This window comes from Pelodiscus sinensis, chromosome 18 (genome assembly GCF_049634645.1).
Source record: "Pelodiscus sinensis isolate JC-2024 chromosome 18, ASM4963464v1, whole genome shotgun sequence".
NCBI classification, from domain to species: Eukaryota; Metazoa; Chordata; order Testudines; family Trionychidae; genus Pelodiscus; species Pelodiscus sinensis.
Genome location: NC_134728.1, coordinates 29,840,767 through 29,850,216, shown reverse-complemented (window position 1 = coordinate 29,850,216; position 9,450 = coordinate 29,840,767).

Below are 9,450 nucleotides of genomic sequence, written 5' to 3'. Positions count from 1 at the left end.
ATGTCTGTAAATTGGCCCCGGTGGTGACCTGCAGGACCATCGAGAAGTATCCCTTCCAGTTGATGTAGACAGATGCCCGGAGGTTGGGGGCCCAGATGGGGATGTGAGTACTGTCAATAACCTCTCCCCCCGAAGTTGGGGAAGCCCATGTCAGCAAAGCTAGCAATGAAGGTATGTCTCCGAGGTGGGTGACCCTGCATAGCAAGTATCAGAGGGGTAGCCATGTTAGTCTGAATCTGCAAAAGCGGCGAGGAGTCCTGTGGCACCTTATAGACTAACCGAAATGTTGGAGCATAAGCTTTCGTGGGCAAAGACCCACTTCGTCAGATGCATGTAGTGGAAATTTCCAGAGCCACAGGACTCCTCGCCGCTCCTGCATAGCAAGATGGTGTTGATGGCACTCACCACCTGCAGAAAGAGACCAACAAATAAACAGAGAAGCAGAGGGTGGCCAGAGCCCTCGGGAGGTCCACTCCTCACCCTCTTTTCCCCAGAGAACCCCATTTCAGCAGTTCACCCCCCTCCTGAGACAATAGCCTGAGAATGCCATACCTGCATGATCAGGATCCTGACAGTCAATCTCCCCACACTGAACTGGTTTCCAACGGCTTGGTAGCCGACTGCCATGATGAGCTTCAAGAGGACTATGCTGACCCGCTTCTGGAAAGGGATGTTGCGTCTCATGTGAGTGCCCTGTTGCCTGAGGGCAGGGGCGAGCCACTCACCGAAACATGTCCTTCCTCATCTGAAATTCTGGAGCCATTGCTGGTCTCCCCACTGCTCTATGATGAGCTGGTCCCAGTGGTCGGCACTGGAGTCCAGACATCAGAAGCAGCAGTGCACGGTGTGCAGGGGAGGGTAGGTAGGATCCAGCAGCATGAGCTGCGCCCACAAAGAGGTGAGAAGGGTCTCCAACTGGAGCAGGGGGTTGAGTTCCTGCAAGGCCTGGGAGGCAGCCTGCAGAAACTGCTGTATGAGTTGCAGCACAAGCTGCAATACCTGAGGAAGCTCTGGCTCCATATCTGGGAAGCTGAGGTGTCCGCAAGGGCTATCACAGCAGGCAGAAGAAAAGGTTTTCCTGGCCCTTGAGGAGATAGGCAAAGGAAAAAAGCCAGAGACACTGCTGGGGGCGGGGCCCGGCTTTAAGCATAAGCCTCAGATAGCCTCAGGCAGCAGCTTCAGGAAGTAATTGCTGAGCTGATGCCCTATCTGAAGTGGTTCCAGGTGGCCTTAAATGCGAGTTAGTGTCTAATCAGTGTGGATGCTCTATTTCAAAATAGCTCAGCACTATTTTGATGAGATTTTTGTGCGTAGATGCCCTATATCAAAATAAGCTATTCTGGAATATTTCTTCCAAAATTGTTTATTCCAAAATAAATGTGCAGTATAGACATAGACTAAGTGAGGAGCCACAAACACCCCCAAAGAGCTGAAGATCATGCACTGGACATGTTTGATCAGTGCCAAATGCTCTCTTGTCTATCAGATCCTCCCCTGGGATAGTGCTTGGGGTGTGTTATAGACCACCAGGATCCAATTTGGATATGGATAGAGACCTCTTTAATGTTTTTAATGAAGTAAATACTCATGGAAACTGTGTAATCATGGGAGATTTCAACTTTCCAGATATAGACTGGAGAACAAGTGCTAGTAATAGTAATAGGGCTCAGATTTTCCTAGATGTGATAGCTGATGAATTCCTTCATCAAGTAGTTGCTGAACCAACAAGGGGGGAATGCTATTTTAGATTTGGTTTTGGTGAGTAGCGAGGACCTCATAGATGAAATGGTTGTAGGAGGCAACCTTGGCTCGAGTGATCATGAGCTAATTCAGTTTAAATTAAATGGAAGGATAAACAAAAATAAATCTGGGACTAGGGTTTTTGATTTCAAAAGGGCTAACTTTAGTAAATTAAGGAAATTCGTTAGGGAAGTTGATTGGACTAAAGAAATTATGGATCTTAAAGTGGAGGAGGCCTGGAATTATTTTAAGTTAAAGTTGCAGAAGCTGTCAGAAGCCTGTATCCCTAGAAAAGGGAAAAAATTTATAGGCAGGTGTGTTAGACCAAGCTGGATGAGCAAGCATCTCAGAGAGGTGATTAAGAAAAAGCAGAAAGCATATAAGGAGTGGAAAATGGGAGGGATCAGTAAAGAAAGCTACCTTATTGAGGTTAGAGCATGTAGGGATAAAGTGAGAAAGGCTAAAAGTCAGGTAGAGTTGGACCTTGCAAAGGGAATTAAAACCAATAGTAAAAGGTTTTATAGCCATATAAATAGGAAAAAAAAACAAAAAAAGAAGAAGTAGGACCACTAATTACTAAGGATGGAGTGGAGGTTAAGGATAATCTAGGAATGGCCCAATATTTGAACAAATACTTTGCTTCAGTCTTTAATGAGGCTAATGAAGATTTTAGGGATAATGGTAAGTTAACAAATGGGACTGAGGATAAGGAGATAGATATTACCATATCCAAGGTGAAAGCCAAACTTGAACAGCTTAATGGGAGTAAATCGGGGGGCCCAGATGGTCTTCATCCAAGAATATTAAAGGAACTGGCACATGAACTTGCAAGTCCATTAGCAAAATTTTTTAATAAATCTCTAAATGCAGGGGTTGTACCATTTGACTGGAGAATTGCTAATATAGTTCCTATTTTTAAGAAAGGGAAAAAAAGCGACCCGGGTAACTATAGGCCTGTTAGTTTGACATCTGTAGTATGTAAGATCCTGGAAAAAATGTTGAAGGAGAAAGTAGTTAGAGACATTGAGGCTAATGGCAATTGGGACAAATTACAACATGGTTTTACAAAAGGTAGATCGTGCCAAACCAACCTGATCTCCTTTTTTGAGAAAGTAACAGATTTTTTAGATAAAGGAAATGCAGTGGATCTAATCTACCTCGATTTTAGTAAGGCATTTGATACAGTACCACATGGGGAATTATTGGTTAAATTGGAAAAGATAGGGATTAATATGAAAGTTGAGAGTTGGATAAGCAACTGGTTAAAGGGGAGACTACAGCGGGTCATACTGAAAGGTGAACTGTCAGGTTGGAGGAAGGTTACTAGCGGAGTTCCTCAGGGATCAGTTTTGGGGCCAATTTTATTTAATCTTTTTATTGCTGATCTTGGTACCAAAAGTGGAAGTGTCCTAATAAAATTTGCGGATGACACAAAGTTGGGAGCTATTGCCAATTCAGAAAAGGATCGGGATATCATACAGGAAGATCTGGATGATCTTGTAAATTGGAGTGATAGCAATAGGATGAAATTTAATAGTGAGAAGTGTAAGGTTATGCATTTAGGGATTAATAACAAGAATTTTAGTTATAAGCTGGGGACACATCAGTTGGAAGTAACGGAGGAGGAGAAGGACCTCGGAGTCCTAGTTGATTATAGAATGACTATGAGCCACCATTGTGACATGGCCGTGAAAAAGGCTAATACGGTCTTGGGATGTATTAGGCGAGGTATTTCCAGTAGGGATAAGGAGGTGTTAGTGCCATTATACAAGGCATTGATGAGACCCCATTTGGAATACTGTGTGCAGTTCTGGTCTCCCATTTTTAAGAAGGATGATTTCAAACTGGAACAGGTACAAAGAAGGGCCACTAGGATGATCCGAGAAATGGAAAACCTGTCTTATGAAAGGAGACTCAAGGAGCTTGGCTTGTTTACTTTAACTAAAAGAAGGCTGAGGGGGGACATGATTGCACTTTTTAAATATATTAGAGGGATAAATACCAGGGAGGGAGAGGAATTATTTAAGTTTAATACCAATGTGGACACAAGAACAAATGGATATAAGCTGGCTAGTAGGAAGTTTAGACTTGAGATTAGACGAAGGTTTCTAACCATTAGAGGAGTGAAGTTCTGGAACGGCCTTCCAAGGGAAGTAGTGGGGACAAAAGATCTATCTGGTTTCAAGATTAAACTAGATGGGTTTATGAAGGGGATGGTTTGATGAGATAACATGATCTTGGTAACTAATTGACCATTCATTATCAGTGGGAAATAGGTCAATGGAGGGATGATAGGAGTTACTACAGAGAACTTTCTGGGTGTCTGGCTGATGAGTCTTGCCCACATGCTCAGGGTTTAGCTGATCGCCATATTTGGGGTCGGGAAGGAATTTTCCTCCAGGATAGATTGGCAGAGACCCTGGAGGTTTTTCGCCTTCCTCTGTAGCATGGGGCGCAGATCACAGCTGGAGGACTCTCTGCATCTTGGGACCTTCAAAGTATTTGAAGGCTTCAGTATCGGAGATATAGGTGAGAGGATTATTCTAAGAGGGGTGGTGAGATTCTGTGGTCTGCACTGTGCAGGGGGTCAGACTAGATGATCATAATGGTCCCTTCTGACCTTAAAGTCTATGAATCTATGATTGAAATCATCATGCTTAGGACAAGAACATGACAACTTACCTGCTGCTCCCTGTAACTTTTCTCTCTTCAGCCTCTCTCCTCTTCTTATTTGCTTACTCTCTGGTGTGGTTATACCTGTCACTGTCCTGACAGAGACAAGGAGCTTGTCCTGAACATTCCAATATTATTGTGCAAAATCAGTGCACCTTTTTTGCATGCACAAAAATTGACAGGATGGAAAGTGTTGCAATTGTCAGAGCTGCTAATATGGTTATGGAACATTAGCTTAATGGATCATTGTTTTTCTTCCTTTTGAAAGAATCTTCTCAGATGACCTCCCAAAAACTAAGCCAGAAAGAAATTAAATAAACAGCAGCTGAGAGTAAAGGCTAGAGTCTTTTCCTTTCAGAATTAATTTTTGTATGGGAATATGGAAGGAAATGTTATATTCCAGAGACTAACAGTTCTTCAGAGGCTAAAATGAACCTCCTTATTCACCAGAGATCCTGTAGATGACCTGTGGAGATCTTTATGAGGAAAGCATGGAAGTCCACGAAGGAATCGCAGTCAGGTCTGGGACTGATAATTATTGCCCTGATTGTGAATTAATTCAATTTAAACTAAATGGAAGGATAAACAAAAATAGATCTGCAAGTGGTGTCCATAATTTTCAAACGGAATTTTTTTTAAAAAGTAGGGAATTTAATAGGAAAGTGGACTCAAATGAAACTCAAGTGAACTCAAGGATATGAATGTGGAAGAGTATTGGAAATGACTTTAAGTCAAAAGTTGTAGAAACTATCTGAAGCCTGAATCACAAGCAAGGGGGGGAAGGGGAATTGCAAGGGATGGGTTTGTCAGCCGACGGTCAAGGCAGTGTGAATGTGCTATACACCCGAGACTTTAACTGCTGAGACCGGGGTCCCTTGCAGCAGGCAACCTGGAGGAGGCTGACGGGTGCCCAATAAGTGTACAGGGAGAGCTTATAACACCTTAGATTTCAGCTGCTAGAATTCGTAATTCCTTCGCAGCGGGCAGCCTTGGGGAAAGACTGAAAGGTGCCCCAGTGGATTCTGCCACCTGGGTGTGACACAAATCCAAACGCCCAAGCTCTCCCTATATCTGTCCCTAATGACCAGCTGAAGTTCTTTTAAATTGTGCCTGGTTCTGTTACAGCAACTGAAGGAGTCAGGTTAAAGCTTAAACAGTTACAGGTTTATTGAGGAAGCTTATAGATCATATGGTTGCAATGGCTATTGTTCTATTTCTTAACTGCTGGCAAATATATATGTATATATATAGATCTTAAAAAAATGGTTACAAAGAAAAATAAAGATAGGAAATAGAAAATAATGGTACCAAATGACAGCTTAATCTTTAAAGAGCTCTATTCTATGCATGCACTAAAACAAAAGGACACATACGGGTACAATTTTTACCCCCTTCTGCGTCACTCGCTCCCAGCGTGTCAGGCCAGGATCGGTCCCTCAATTCCTCGGAAAGACGAAAATACGAGGTGGGCATCCCCGTGGAACCTCGGGAGGTCAAAACACCTAACCCGACCAGCAGGTAGAGGGTAGATTGACACTCAAAAGTGAGTGCGCTGCTGTACCCACCTTTATACCCATTGGGTCACGTATTTCTCTTTCTTATCTGTGATGCCAAATGGTGCTGGTCTGTCTTTTGTGAGACCAGTTCTTACAAGGGAGTTGTGAACTTAATTTACACTTGTAAGAGAGAGTTGAGAGGATTAAATTGGAAGTACTGGGCATTCTTTTTTTCACAGTGGGAAATTCCTCTCCCAGGGACTGTGTGTGTTCGAATCAACATGGGTGCCAGCCAGGCACTTCTTGCAGCCTCGAGCTCAGTTTATTGCCTTAATCGTTACTCAGAGTCAGGGAACACTTGCATATCCTGATCTCGCATCAAAGCAGATCAAAGCTTAATGGCTATGCTGATTTTCTTATTGTTCCTTCTCTGCCCTGTATACAGACATCTCAGAGGGCAAGCAAGATTGTTTGAGATGGGGGGGGGGGGGCTGTCTGGCTACAGGGTTGCAGACCAAACTGAATGAACAAGTATTTGAAATAGGTTATTAAGAAAAAGTAGAAAGCTTACACAGAATGGAAGAAGGAAATGGATCAGCAAGGAAAGGTGTAGGCTATATCTACATTGCAGAGTTATTTCAGCATACCAGAAGCATCCTGAAATAGCTATTCTGAGTCTATTGAAGAAGTCTGTTATTTCAACAACTTATTCCGATGTCCTGGTAACCCTAAACAGCACCAAATTTCAAAATTAGCTATTTCAAAATTAACTTGAAATAAGCTACGCAATTTGTGTAGCACAAATTGCGCAGCTTTATTTCAAGGTAAAGATGCTGTGTAGATACACCCTTAGGCTGTGTCTACACTGGGCCACTTATTCCGGAAAAGCAGCCACTTTTCCGGAATAAGCTGTGTGCTGTCTACACTGGCCCCTTGAATTTCCGGAAAAGCAGTGACGATTTACTGTAAGAAATCAGCTGCTTTTCCGGGAAAAACTATGAGGCTCCCGCTCGGGCAAAAGTCCTTTTTCCGGAAAACTGTTCCAGAAAAGGGCCAGTGTAGACAGCACAGTAGTCTTTTCCGGAAAAAAGCCCTGATCGCGAAAATGACGATTGGGGCTTTTTCCGGAAAAGCGCATCTACATTGGCCACGGACGCTTTTCCGGAAAAAGGGCTTTTGCGGAAAAGCATCCTGCCAATGTAGATGCTCTTTTTCCAGAAATACTTATAACAGAAAACTGTTCCGTTTTAAGCATTTCCGGAAAAGGGTGCCAATGTAGACACAGCCTTAGAGGTCAGAAAGTATAGAGATAAAGTTAGAACTGGCAAATTCCAAGCAGAGTTGGACTTTGCAAAGGAAATTAAAACCACAAGTAATATGTTCTTTAGCTATATAAACACAAAGAAAACTGGCAAAGAAAAAGCGGGACAATATACTGAGAATGGAAATTAAAAATAATCTAGAAGTCACCTCAGGACAGGATGCAGAGATAAAATTTCTTGATACCTTAAAAGGTTGCTTTTTGGAGCAGCTGGTTCTGGAACCTACAAGGGGAAAGGCTATTCTTGATTTAGTCCTAAGTGGAGCAAAGGAGCTGGTGCAAGAGGCAAATATAACTGGACTGCTTGGAAATAGTGACCATAATGTAATAAAATTTAACATCCTTGTGGGAAAAACACCTCAGCAGCCCAACGACATGGCATTTAATTTCAGAAAGGGGAACTACACGAAAAGGTGGAGGTTAGTTAAACAGAAATTAAAAGGTACAGTGACAAAAGTAAAATCTCTGCAAGCTGCATGGAAACTTTTCAAAGACTCCATAATAGAGGCCCAACCTAAATACCCCAAATTAAAAACACTAAGAGAGCCGTAAAAGTGCCACTATGCCTTAACAACCAAGTAAAAGAAGCAGTGACAGATAAAAATACATCTTTTAAAAAGTGGAAGTCAAATCCTAGTCAGGAAAATAGAAAGGAACATAAACTTTGTCACATTAAGTGTAAAAATATAATAAGAAAAGCCAAAAAGGAGTTTGAAGAACAGCTAACTCAAAAGTAATGGCAACATTTTTTAAAGAACATCATAAGGAGGAAGCCGGCTAAACAACCAGTAGGGCTCTTGGATGATCGAGATGCTAAAGGAGCACTCAAAGATCATAAAGTCATTATGGAGAAGCTAAATGAATTCTTTGCTTCAGTCTTCATGGCTGAGGATATTGGGGAGATTCCCAAACCTTCTTTGTAGGTGACGAATCAGGAATTGTCCCAGACTGAGGTGTCATTAGAGGAGGTTTTAGAACAAATGGATCAACTTAACAGTAACAAGTCACCAGGACCAGATGGCATTCACCCAAGAGTCCTGAAAATTTCAAATATGAAATTGCAGAAGTATTAACTGTGGTTTGTAATCTATCCTTTAAATCAGCTTCTATACCTAATGACTGAAAGATAGCTAACATCATGCCAATATTTAAAAAGAGCTTTAGAGGTGATCCTGGCAATTACAGACTAGTAAATCTAACATCAGTACTGAGCAAATTAGTTGAAACTATTGTAAAGAATAAAATTGTCGGACACATAGACGAACATAATTTGTTGGGGAAAGTCAACATGGTTTCTGTAAAGGGAAAACATGCCTTACTAGAGTTCTTTGAGGGGATCAATAAACATGTGGGCAAGTGGGATCCAGTAGATACAGTGTACTTAGATTTCCAGAAAGCCTTTGACAAGGTCCCTCACCAAAAGCTCTTAAGTAAACTAAGTTGTCATGGGATAAGAGGGAAGGTTCTTTCAAGGACTGATAACTGGTTAAAAGACAGGAAGCAATGGCTAGGTATAAATGATAAGTTTTCAGAGTGGAGAGAGGTAACTAGTGGGGTCCCCCAACAGTCTTTCCTGGGACCAATCCTATTACACTTATTTATAAATGATCTAGAGAAAGGGGAAACAGTGAATTGGCAACAGTGGCAGATGATACCAAACTGCTTAAGACAGTTCAGACCAAAGCAAACTGTGAAAAGCTTCAAAAAGATCTCACAAAAGTATGTGATAAGGCAACAAAATGGCAAATGAATTTTAATGTTGATGAATGTAAAGTAATGCACATTGGAAAAACAATCCCAATTATACATACATATGATGGGGACTAATTTGGCTACAACTACTCAAGAGAGAGATCTTGGAGTCATTGTGGAGGGGACTGTCTATGGACATTGCTCTTAGGGTTGCCAGATGTCCGGTATTAGACCGGATAGCCCGGTATTTGCGGCATGTGTCCGGTAAAAAAACCCAGAAAATAGTAGCTATGTAAAATGTCTGTATTTTCTGTTTTTCTCAGAGGGAAGGACACCTGGGACATTCTTTCCCCGCGTCTGGGGGGACGGGGGTAGTGGGGGAGTGTGTGGAGATTTAAAGTGGCCCTGACTCTTTTTTTTTTCTCAACCAATTTCCCCCCCTGCAGTGTTTGGTATTTTTTGTGAAACTATCTGGCACCCCTAATTTCTGAGGGGTGTCTATGGACGCACTGCCTTGGGGCATTTGAA